The sequence below is a fragment of the Pleurodeles waltl genome, chromosome 1_2 (genome assembly GCF_031143425.1).
Source record: "Pleurodeles waltl isolate 20211129_DDA chromosome 1_2, aPleWal1.hap1.20221129, whole genome shotgun sequence".
NCBI classification, from domain to species: Eukaryota; Metazoa; Chordata; class Amphibia; order Caudata; family Salamandridae; genus Pleurodeles; species Pleurodeles waltl.
The window spans coordinates 541,331,353-541,343,478 of record NC_090437.1 but is presented as its reverse complement, the minus strand read 5'-3'; positions in this window follow the sequence as shown (position 1 = coordinate 541,343,478).

Genomic DNA, 12,126 nt, shown 5'->3' with positions numbered 1-12,126 from the left:
TGGGTGTGCACTAATGTTATGTTATGAAAATTTATAGAGCGCATAGCTACCCGAAGGCCTCCCAGCGCTAAAGAAAACTAATTTTCTAATTGCCTTCCTAATGACCTTCCATCCAATGTGTGCTAGGTGTGTGTTCTTACAGGTGTTGTCTTAGTCAATGTTGCTGGTTCTGAAGTTGTATGGCCAGCAGGAGCAGGGGAAGACTTCCAGTTCGGGTTTCATAGTGTCTGCGGATGTGTCTGTTGTTCCTTACAGTGAGTGTCTCCTTTTATGTTGGTCATTTCTGCCAGCATTTTTATGGTGGCGAGACTGCCACGGAAATCCTGGTGGTGTGGTGGCTCATAATATGGTCAGCGGAAACATGGTCCACGGTGGTGTGAAGATGCCTATTTCCGGCTGCGGCAGTCTACCCGCACTGGCGGTACTAGCAATACTGGCAGTGTTTTGACTGTGTTCAGTTAGGAACAGCGCTATGGTCATAATATGGCAGTCTTCACTGCCAGTCTGGCGGCGGTGCGACTGCCATCAACACTGTGGCGACCCTTGGACTGCTAGACACGTAATGAGGCCTGATTGTCTGGTGATGCATATTATTTTAGGATACCTTTGTTCTTTCTTCTTCCACAAAAGATGGTCTCTGTCATAGAATCTACCAGTTCTCCTTCAGAGGCTCCTGTCTTCACACTGACTGCTTATAGGTACCTTGTTGACATTGATGACTTTTCTTCTGATTCTTTTACCACTTCACCTCAAGGTATACCTACATTTTTTCAATGGCTTAAACACATTTGTCTGAAACATCCATGGTCCTATTTGTGGATTATACTTGCTTTACTTGATCTTTTCTTGTGGATTGGATTTGTGATTGTTTTCTTCTTGCTTATAAATGGACATTATCTTCCGAAACGCGCTGCTGTTGAACTGGCAGCTGATGCGTTAAAGTCTCATTTGTCTTCTCACAATGTGTGAAGAGATCTGTCCCTTGTGAACATTACTGCCATTACAGTTCATGATGGGATTGTTTCCATTTGCCAGAAGTCCTACCCAATCTTTTTTGATGGACTAGTATTGGGTATTGATTAAGTAGAGAAAGTAAATGCATGATGTGGTTTGAGGGCAAAAGCTATGCTCTTGTATTATTATAATTTTCCAGGTAGGATCAAAAGTTTTGTATTTATCTTCACAGCTCTCTCTACAGCTTTAATTGTGAGTAGAGGTGCTATGTGTTGCACCTGAAAAAAACAATACCACATGGTATGTATCAACTTTGATGAAAAACACCTACTTTGGGTTGGTGGGGGATAACATGCAGATTTTGGTGTTTTAACACACCACAATCTGCATGATACTGTAAACACTGTATGCTTTAACCCTCGTTAAATTGTGGTAGATTTACCCTGCCAAAATTAAATAAAGGATGAGGTATTTAATATACCTGATAATCATCAGATGAGTTAAATATCTACCAACTCATAATTCAGACCGTGCTTAAACAAAATATTGTTCTTGCCATCAGTTGAACAATCTGGATGACTGAATGCCCTTTTCAAATAAAAAGTACTTAATACAAAAGGAATAACAAATATGATTTTGCAAAGTGCTCTTAATGAATAGTTTATAGTTTGAGATGTTCTTGAATCTGTTCATTTTTGAGTGGCATTCATAAATATCCTCTCCTTACATAATTTAAATAATCTGATGACAGTGTCTCTACACATTCAAAGTTGATAAATGTTTGTTAATCCTTTGCTTTATTGCATCATGTCGTTGCCGTTGCTGTCATCTTAACATGATACGTAGACTTTGCATGTTAGCATCCAATCTCACTAGTTATGACAATCCCGTTAGAATTACATTGGTCTTGTCATGTTGTCAATTTAAGTTTATTTCAAAGACATTTTCAATTTCATATAATTTTTTTCACATTTCGTGTCTTGTGATGGTGTGTTATGTTTTCAATTAATGTGGGGCTATGTACTCATGTTGGGATTTCATGTCAAGTTATTATGTGATCACACAGTAATCTTTTGTCACGCTGCCGTGTCATGTCATAGCATGATAGCATGGCACGTCCTACTTTTGCATACTGTAACTATGTAATTTTATATTGTTTCATTGTATAGTCTAGTCACATCATATGTTAATTTGTCCAATGGAATGTTACATCATACCTGGAGTGCTTAGAATACGGATACTGTCAACTCAACCATTTGCATGTGAAATTTAAAAACTATTAACCTTATTTTGCCCTCCTACCTCTGACATGAAATGTGTCTATCATTCCATTTACATTCAAAACAATACTCGGAACTGGGCTTCATTTTATCAACTGTACCCACAGATATGTTGATTAATAGAGACAGTTCATACTTTTCGTTTCTTCGGATACTTCCACCGTTTGTTAAAATGGCTTGCTAATGTAATATGCCATTATGAACTAAAGATTCTCCTTTACGTTTTCATCCAGTGAAATCCGTTTTTCATTCTTACAGAACATGAGGGAAAACGCATGGACAAATGTCTGGTGCACATGATATTGTTCAATCAAAATTGTATTATGTGTTAAAAACATGAAGTCATTTTTTCTGAAGTGTGATAGTCTCAGGATGTTAAAAAATAGACCTTGCCAAATTTCACAGGGATTTTGACGCATTTGCGCGCATGCTTCGGTGTTAAATGTAATGCCCTCTGACAGTGAGTGCTGAAGAGAAAAACGGTAGAATTGCTTCATTAGTCTTTTGTCTAGTCAGTTTAATAAAGGTTCAGTGGTTGTACAAATGGTTATAACCCTGCTTCTCAGGGGAGATGTTTCGGTGAAGTTGTTGGGATATGAGAATGAAAAGGCTAGAAAGTAAACTGATGAAACTTGTATGTGTCAGACAACCAGTACACATTAATTTTACGTAATCTGCGTTGTACACTACTTAATGGGATACCTCGTAAAAATAAAGATGACAGGAACTTTTAGATGCATCATTGAGACAAAAGATTTCCTTTTATACTTTATTATACTCTATACGACATAAAAGCCAAATTGAGGATTGGTTGACTAAAGGGGACATGCATCCCTTTATTCCTGCAGTGTTTTGTTACTGCGACCAGTTCCAAAGAGTGCAGTTTTTATTCAAGATGAATGATAACATAGGGTAAATAAGTATCAAAGTATCATGGTCACTGAAGGTGATACCACACAGTAGATGAAAAATTACAGTATAACAGGTGTCATAGTAGTTTAAATTGCTGACTACTACACTAGTGGAGAAAATATTGGAAAATTAACGTGTAGAATTATAATAAAAAAACAGGATCACGATACTGTAGGGAGACAGGATGTTCAGAATTTATAGGTGTATTTTAAGGACTAATTTGGCATCACCGTAAAGTATTTAAGTGAACGCTAACAGATAATAGCCCATGCCATGTTTTAAAGGATGTTTTTGAAGAAAACAAAAAGTACAGAATCACAAAACATTTTTGACTTGCCCTATTTGATGCCCGTGACGCTAATACCTATACCACTGTAATTTTTTTGCTGCTGTATTTTTGTTGTACATTAAAGCAATGTGATGTTATATTGTGCCCTGTATGTTTTATATGTGTTGTTCTTTTGCTTTCCTTATATTATTATTTATCTTTTGTTGGTTCTAGAGGTGCCCAAGGCCTGCAAATCAAATGCTGCTAGTGGGCCTGCAGCACTGGTTGTGCCACCCAGAATAGTAACTCCATAAACATGGCTCTGACCTGCCACTGCAGTGTCTGTGTGTGCAGTTTTAAACTACCAATTTGACTTGGCAAGCGCACCCTCTTGCCAGGACTAAACCTTCCCTTTTCTTACATTTAAGGCACCCCTAAGGTAGGCCCTAGGCAGCCCCATGGCCAGGGTGCAGTGTATGTTTAAGGTAAGACATATACTAATGTGTTTTAAACGTCCTTAACAGTGAAATACTGCTAAATTTGTAGGGGCTGTCTTTAAATGTGATTAAAGTGTAGATTCCCTTTGGGAGCGGATTGACATTTGGTGTTTGGGGTCTCTGAGCTCACAATTTAAAAATACTACTTTTAGTAAAGTTGATTTTAAGGTTGTGTGTTTTAAACTGCCACTTTTAGAAAGTGGGCATTTTCTTGCTTAAACCATTCTGTGACTCTACCTGTTTGTGGATTCTCTGTCTGGGTCAGTTTGACAGTTGGGCTGTTGCACTTCTCTCTAGACAGTCACACAAAGTGAGCTGGGGTGTAGCCTGCATATCCTGATGAGCCATCTGTGCTAGGAGGGAGGGGAGGAGTGGTCACTCACACCTGAAAGAGCAGTGAATGGCCTCACACAATGCAGTCTCCAACCCCCTGGTATGTGTCGGGGCCTGGCTAAAGCAGTATTTCACAAACAAGAGAGACTGTTCTTTGAAGTAAGCCTACTTCAAAGGGCAAAATGTGTATAAGAAGAGCACCCAAAACCACAGACTTTAGATCACTTCTGGAAACCAAGAGGGTCCTCTGCCTGGAGAAGAGCTGAAGAGCTGAGGAAGAAGAGCCACCCTGCCTGTGACTGTGCTTTGTGGAGCTATCAATCAATCAATCAATCAATCATAGTATTTATAAAGCGCACTATGTACCCGTTAGGGTTTCGAGGCGCTGAGGTGGGGGGGGGGTGGAGAGGCTGTTTAGCGGTCGAAGAGCCAGGTCTTGAGGAGCCTTCTGAATGTGAGGAGGTCCTGGGTCTGGCGTAGCGGAGTGGGGAGAGAGTTCCAGGTTTTGGCGGCGAGGAAAGAGAAGGATCTGCCGCCGGAGGTCTTGCGCTGGATTCGGGGTACGATGGCTAGGGCGAGGTTGGCAGATCGGAGTTGGCGTGTTGGGGTGTAGAAGTTGAGTCTGGTGTTGAGGTAGGAGGGTCCGGTGTTGTGAAGCGCCTTGTGAGCGTGGGTAAGGAGTTTAAAAGTGATCCTCTTGTCTACTGGGAGCCAGTGGAGTTCCCTCAGGTGTGGGGAGATGTGGCATCGGCGGGGTATGTCGAGGATCAGTCGGGCGGAGGCATTTTGGATCCGTTGGAGTCGTTTGATGTCTTTGGTAGGGATGCCTGTGTAGAGTGCGTTGCCGTAGTCAAGTCTGCTGCTGACGAGGGCCTGGGTCACCGTCTTTCTGGTTTCTGTTGGAATCCACTTGAAGATTCTGCGGAGCATACGAAGGGTGTTGAAGCAGGAGGAGGAGACGGCGCTGACCTGTTTGGACATGGTGAGGGCGGAGTCCAGGATGAAGCCGAGGTTTCTTGCGTGGTTGGCAGGGGTGGGCGGGGGACCAAGGGCGGAGGGCCACCAAGAGTCGTTCCAAGCCGAGGGAGTGCGCCCGAGGATGAGGACTTCCGTCTTGTCGGAGTTGAGCTTCAGGCGGCTGATGTTCATCCAGTTGGCGATGGATTTAAGTCCCTCGTGGAGGTTGGTTTTGGCGGTGAGCGGGTCATTGGTCAGGGAGAGGACGAGCTGGGTGTCGTCGGCGTAGGAGATGATGTTGAGATGATGTTGGCGGGCCAGTTTGGCGAGGGGGGCCATGTAGACGTTGAACAACGTAGGGCTGAGGGAGGATCCTTGGGGGACGCCGCAGATGAGGTTGGAGGCTTTGGAGCGGAACGGGGAGAGGCGGACTCTCTGAGTTCTGTCGGAGAGGAAGGATGAGATCCAGTGGAGGGCTTTGTCTTGGATCCCAGCTTCCTGGAGGCGGGTCAGTAGGGTGCGGTGGCAGACTGTGTCAAAGGCGGCGGATAGGTCGAGGAGGATGAGGGCTGAGGTTTCGCCCTTGTCCATTTGAAGTCTGATGTCATCTGTGGCGGCGAGGAGAGCAGTCTCAGTGCTGTGGTTTCGTCTGAATCCGGATTGTGAGGGGTCCAGGATTGAGTTGTCTTCGAGGAAGTGGGTGAGCTGAGAGTTGGCGATCTTCTCGATGACTTTGGCTGGAAAAGGGAGGAGAGAGATCGGTCGGAAGTTCTTGAGGTCGTTGGGGTCAGCCTTGGGTTTCTTGAGAAGGGGTTGGATTTCTGCGTGTTTCCAGCTGTCCGGGAAGGTGGCGGAGGAGAAGGAGAGGTTGATGATCTTGCGGAGTTCGGGGGCGATGGTGGCGTTTGCCGAGTTGAAAACATGATGAGGGCAGGGGTCCGTAGGGGAGCCTGAGTGGATGGAGTTCATGGTTGTTATGGTTTCTGCATCGTCCACGTTGCTATCCTGCAGTTGCTGCTTCTGCCTGTGCAAGACAACAAAGACTGGAGTTTGTGTACATTTCTGCTTGTGAAAAACTCTCCAAGGTCTTGAAACTGAGCTTGCCTCCTGTTGTTGAAGTCTCAGGGACAGCAAAGACTTCTCTCTGCCAGCACCTGGAGTCTCTGCTGTGACTCCTGCCCTGCCAAGTGGTGCCCTATTCAGTACCTGGGGCCTTGACAGGTGAAGCTGGTGGACCAAGGTTGGAAATCCACGCACAGATCGATGTGCAGGGAAATTTCCAACACAACCTCCGAGAGAGGCTAAAGAAACGACATGCCGCGGGCTCCACGGTTGAAATCGACGCAGCGCTTGCATCTGGCTGTGAAATCGACACATGCGGTTGGAGAAACGATGCTCGGCATCGCTAACGGAGGCTGCAACGAAGCAACATCGCTGGGAGCGGAAAAACAATGCAAGCCTGCTCGGACCCGAGGTGTTTCATCCGGATCGACGCATATCTCTCTTGTGGGGAAAGAAACAACGCACGCCGATTGGACTGGAGAAGGAGAAACGACGGACGACCTCGCTTGCGGGGGAGAAATCGATGCACTGCTTACTTCTTTCGATGCACACTTGCCCGTGCGGGGTATTTTGATGCGCCTCATGTTCATTTTCACGCTAACAGCTTTAGCTTTGTGTTTAAAACAACATGAAGACTCTTTTTGCTTTTTAATTAATAACTTGACTTGTGTGTGGTGGATTTTTGTTGTTTTGGTCTTGTTTTGTTTAGATAAATATTCTCTATTTTTCTAAACCTGTGTTGTGTCATTTTGTAGTGTTTTCTTTGAATTGCTGTGTGTATTGGTACAAATACTTTACACCTAACACTCTGAAGTTAAGCCTGCCTGCTTGTGCCAAGCTACCAAGGGGGCGAACGGGGGTTAGCTGAGGGTGAATCTCTTTTACCCTGACTAGATGGAGGATCCTTGCTTGGACACGGGGTAACCTGACTGCCAACCAAAGACCCAACTTCTAACAATCATCAAATGCTTCTGCATTTCCAGTTAAACACCACAGTTCTTAAAATTAAAAGTTCATGCAACAAGCTTCTAACACAGTAAAATAGCACTGCCCCAGCTCTTCAAAACTTTAAGACATCGTTCAGCCAAAATCTGTAGTAGGGACCTGTCTTAAAGTTGCACTTGCGTTGTTCACTATTTGTGGTGTGTCACAAACTCTGCAGTTTAATATCCAGACTGAACAAACTATACAAAAGCTACATTACATTGACAGAGGTGGAGCAGGCGCTTTCCAGGCCATTTTAAAAAGCAGAGTAGGGTGGGTTGACTAACAGAGCTGGAGAAAAGTAATTCCTGTTTCTAGCGGCAGATCCTGAAAACGTTTGCTAGATGCAGTGTTTGTTGAAAGTATGAATTTCACACTGCGATCGGCAAGTAGAATGGAAAGTTTGTTGACCTACTGATGTTCCGTTTTTCGTTTAGGTATTAAGAGGATAGAGAGTTGAGGGTTCTACATACGAGGCAGCTCATTCCTCAAATGCACCTATCTTCAATAAGGAGTCATTTTAATAACTCCAAACAGGAACAATGGTAGGACATGTTTTTCAATGGTTCATGTTTCTCTCTAAACAGAACGGTTGGGAAAACCGTGGAAGCTGAGGATGAGGTGGTCCTAGATGATTTGTACTCAAGCCTACTGGTGAAAAACCTGTGTAAATTAATAGAGTGCTTTTCAACATTGGGACAAATCATATTACTTGATAGCCTGAACTGGTCCTTTATTAACATCATTTCAGTGCTAATCAGACAAATTACTATTAACTCTCTTTATTTGATACCGTTTTGAAAGATGTTTTACAACTTTAGTCTAGGCAGGGATCGTTCAGATCACAGTCTAATGAAAGGAATAAAACTCCTATATGAGTCTACTCCTTCAATAATGTAACCGGCTCTATCCATCTCAATACTGCTTAGGATTTTGTCCCCAATAGCACTGGGTGATCCCTAATGTTTCCAAAGAATAGACTTTTCACAAGTGACCAAAATTGTTTCATTTGATGGCATATTAGTGTTTAACTCTGGCCATTCATGGACTTCATGTGAGGGATGTAACTTTTTTTTCCCAAAATATAAGCCACTGAGTTGAAGAGTAACTGTTGTGCACCTGTCATAGCATGACGTTAAAAATTGGGTTTGATTAAGTTTGCTTACAGTGAGTTTACAGTCAATGATAATGATGATGTTACTGTGGAACAGATTTTTGATCAGCATTTTCTTTCAGTGAGTTATTCAATGAATTGGTAAATGAAGAGGAAGTAATTTCATAGGTTAGTGCGGTAAAGATTAACAAGTTGATTGGAGACAATTCAAATGATTTAATTGGGTATTAACGGATTACTGGTATGAACATCTGCTTACAGATTATGGCTAAACCTTAGCAGTGCTCCAAGACTGGTCAAAGCGGTGGATGATGAATCTTAGGAGTTTGCAGTTACCTCTAAAGTGTCATTGATCATTAAGGTAAACTTAAAGGGGGGCAATTTTGAAGAGTATCTGCAATTTCAATGAGGTTACTATTTTCTGAGGTTGATATTTGAGGATTGTAAAGTAGTTCTTATGCAGAAGAATGGTGAATGATGAATGCTTTAATATTCCTTTGCCTGTGATGCTGTAATGCTCCAGTGCCTTTTGTCTAGGTTTGCACTATAGAAATGCTATATACATACTTATCATATACATATGTCATACTTCAATATAAACCTGCTCGGCCCCCAGCAAGACAAAGAGATCCTAGTCTGGTCATTCCCTGGACAAACTCAAAATTCTGGCTTTACACACAAAAAAAGGGCAGACCATTAATAATGGAACTAGAGTTTCTTAACCTAAGAGCAATTAATGTCTGCTTCCTGGCAGACAGACCACCCTACTTTACATTTCAAAATCACAAAATTAGTTCTTCAATAGGCTTCACTGTGCTCTCTGTTCCTCTAATTCATCTAGGGGCATATTTATACTCCGTTTGCACCGAACTTGCGTCGTTTTTTTCGACGCAAATTCGGCGCAAAACTAACGCCATATTTATACTTTGGCGTTAGACGCATCTAGCGCCAAACTATGAGTAAAGAGCGTCATTTTTTTGCGTGAACGCCTTCCTTGCGTTAATGAGATGCAAGGTAGGCGTTCCCGTCTAAAAAAATGACTGCGCCGCAAATGCGTCGTATTTATACTCCCGGGCAAAAATGACGCCCGGGAGTGGGCGGGGCAAAAAACCCCGCATTTGCGCCGGATTTTAGCGCCTGGGTCAGGGCAGGCGTTAAGGGACCTGTGGGCTCAAAATGAGCCCACAGCTGCCCTCCCATGCCCCCAGGGACCCCCCCTGCCACCCTTGCCCACCCCAGGAGGACACCCAAGGCTGGAGGGACCCACCCCAGGGACATTCAGGTAAGTTCAGGTAAGTATAATTTTTTATTTTTTTATTTTATTTTTTGGCATATGGGGGCCTGATTTGTGCCCCCCTACATGCCACAATGCCCAATGACCATGTCCAGGGGACATAAGTCCCCTGGGCATGGCCATTGGGCAAGGGGGCATGACTCCTGTCTTTACTAAGACAGGAGTCATGTAAATGGCATCTGGGCGTCGTTAAAAATGGCGCAAATCGGGTGGAGGCGATTTTTTGCGTCAACCTGACTTGCACCATTTTTAAGACGCCCTAGCGCCATTTTTCCCAACGCCGGCGCTGCCTGGTGTACGTGTTTTTTTTCCACGCACACCAGGCAGCGCCGGTCTGCTTGCGCCGGCTAACGCCATTCAATAAATACGGCGCCCGCATGGCGCTTCAGAATGGCGTTAGCCGGCGCAAAAATTTTTGACGCTAAACTGCGTTAGCGCAGTTTAGCGTCAAAAAGTATAAATACGGGCCCTAGTGTCTCCAGCTTCTCAATACTTCTGAGGGGAGAAAGTGACCACTCACCACAGAAACTGTGCTCAATCTCACACCAGACAATCATCTGGCAGACAGAGCAACACATGGCAGTACTCACATGATAAACAATAAGAGACTGAAATGAGCATCTAGCACATGACATGGTTTGTCTGAAATAACAAAAAGTAATTTTTTTGCCCTTGTGTCAGAGAAAAGAGCCCCTTGTAGCACATGGGACAACTTTTCTACTCAATTTGTTAGCCTAAACGCTATCTCAAGAAGAAACACTAATAGTCAACAGAGCAATATAGGCAAAATCTTGCAACAAAATAAATAAAAGAAATAAAGCACTCTGTCAATCAAATCCTTCGGGCCTACTAAAAAGACCCAAACAACTGCTCTCTGAATGAGAAACTGATCAAGGGGAGGTATGCCTGCAGAAGACAGGTGGAACCAAAAGAGGTCAACAACAATCTCTGTGCCAAACCTCTGTATGATCTTAACACCAATAAACATGAGACATTTGGGAAAACTGGGGACAAATTAAATGATCTATCAAAAAAATAATAGTTATTATCAAAGAAGAGGACTGTTATGAATATCTCTCAAAGCACTTCATCCAACCTGGGAGAAAGTTGCCTCTGGAAAAGACGATTGCCCATCAATTGACAGCATTACAAAAGCCCCAAGACACTGTCAGTGCAACACAGGCAAGAACTGGATTATGAAAGCTAACATCTAGTAGGTGACAGTACAAGCAGACCTCTGTGCAGGACTCCACCTAAGACCTTGCCACAGTACAGCCAAGAGCTGGAGCACTGTACATCTTGCACGTTTTGCTCAAGTGAGCGTACCACTGCAATGTTGCCTTAATTAAGAATTGGATTATAAAAGCTAACCTCTACTAAGTGACAGCACATGCCTAAGAATTTGATTATCATCACAATGTTGCGAGCTTCAGGACAGCCAAGAGCTGATACAATATGCACTGTAATCTTATCCTCTATCACACAGAGATTGTCATATCTTAAACTGTTTCTATCTCATACAAGTCAGCCTCAGCACTGTCACTCTGCTTTGATTAAGAATTATATTACAAAAGCTAATATCTAGTAAGCAACAGCCCATGCGGGCCTCTGTGCAAGACTCCGCCTAAAACCTTGATTATCACTGCGTTGCTGCGAGCTTCAGGGCAGCCTAGAGCTGATACATTATGTACTTTAATCTTATTGTCTAACAGTTTTTGGCATATCTTAACTGATTCTATCTGGCACTGTTTTTTTTCAGCATTTTATCACTTTTAAATGAAGGTATGTGTATTAATAACTTTAGTGCAAAGGTTTTAATTAATTATGCACTCACACACATATATGTATAAAAAATAAAACATGTTTAACATTGCTTTGAACTACTCAGTGGTGGCTTCTTCCTTAAGGTGTTAGGGTGTCACCACCCTGATATTTCTGCCCCCGGCCCTAAATTAATTTAATTAAATGTGACTTCAAATGTTGTTTGTTTAGCCCGCAACAGCAGTTAGCTGTTGTTAGCCAGGGCCAGTTCCAAGACTCAGTGCATGCGGCCGGCCTTGGAGATGGTGGGGGGTCCATCTGATTGGCACAGAGCAGACAGGGCTCTGCTTAGCAACAAGTCCACCACAACAAAATGCACATGTTGGGTTAGACAGGGCTCTTTCCCTGGCCACCCCGACATGTGCACTCTCAACTAGTCTTACCTACATAATAGTGGAGCACAGGGGATATTGGCCGCTGTCCCCTGGTCTCCAAATGAGTGGTGAGTTAGCCTGCCCAGGCTAATCCTGGCACTGCTCTTTTACTGTGTTGACAGCAAGAGAGCAGCACCTGTATTGTCTCAAAGTTGGGTTACTAGGCCCCTGATGCAGACTGCAGAGGCAGGGTGGGGATAAGAGGCTTAGTTTGGCATGATCAGAGCAATGGGAGCATTAATGACCAATCCCTGTATTGTTTTATTGTGAAGTCCA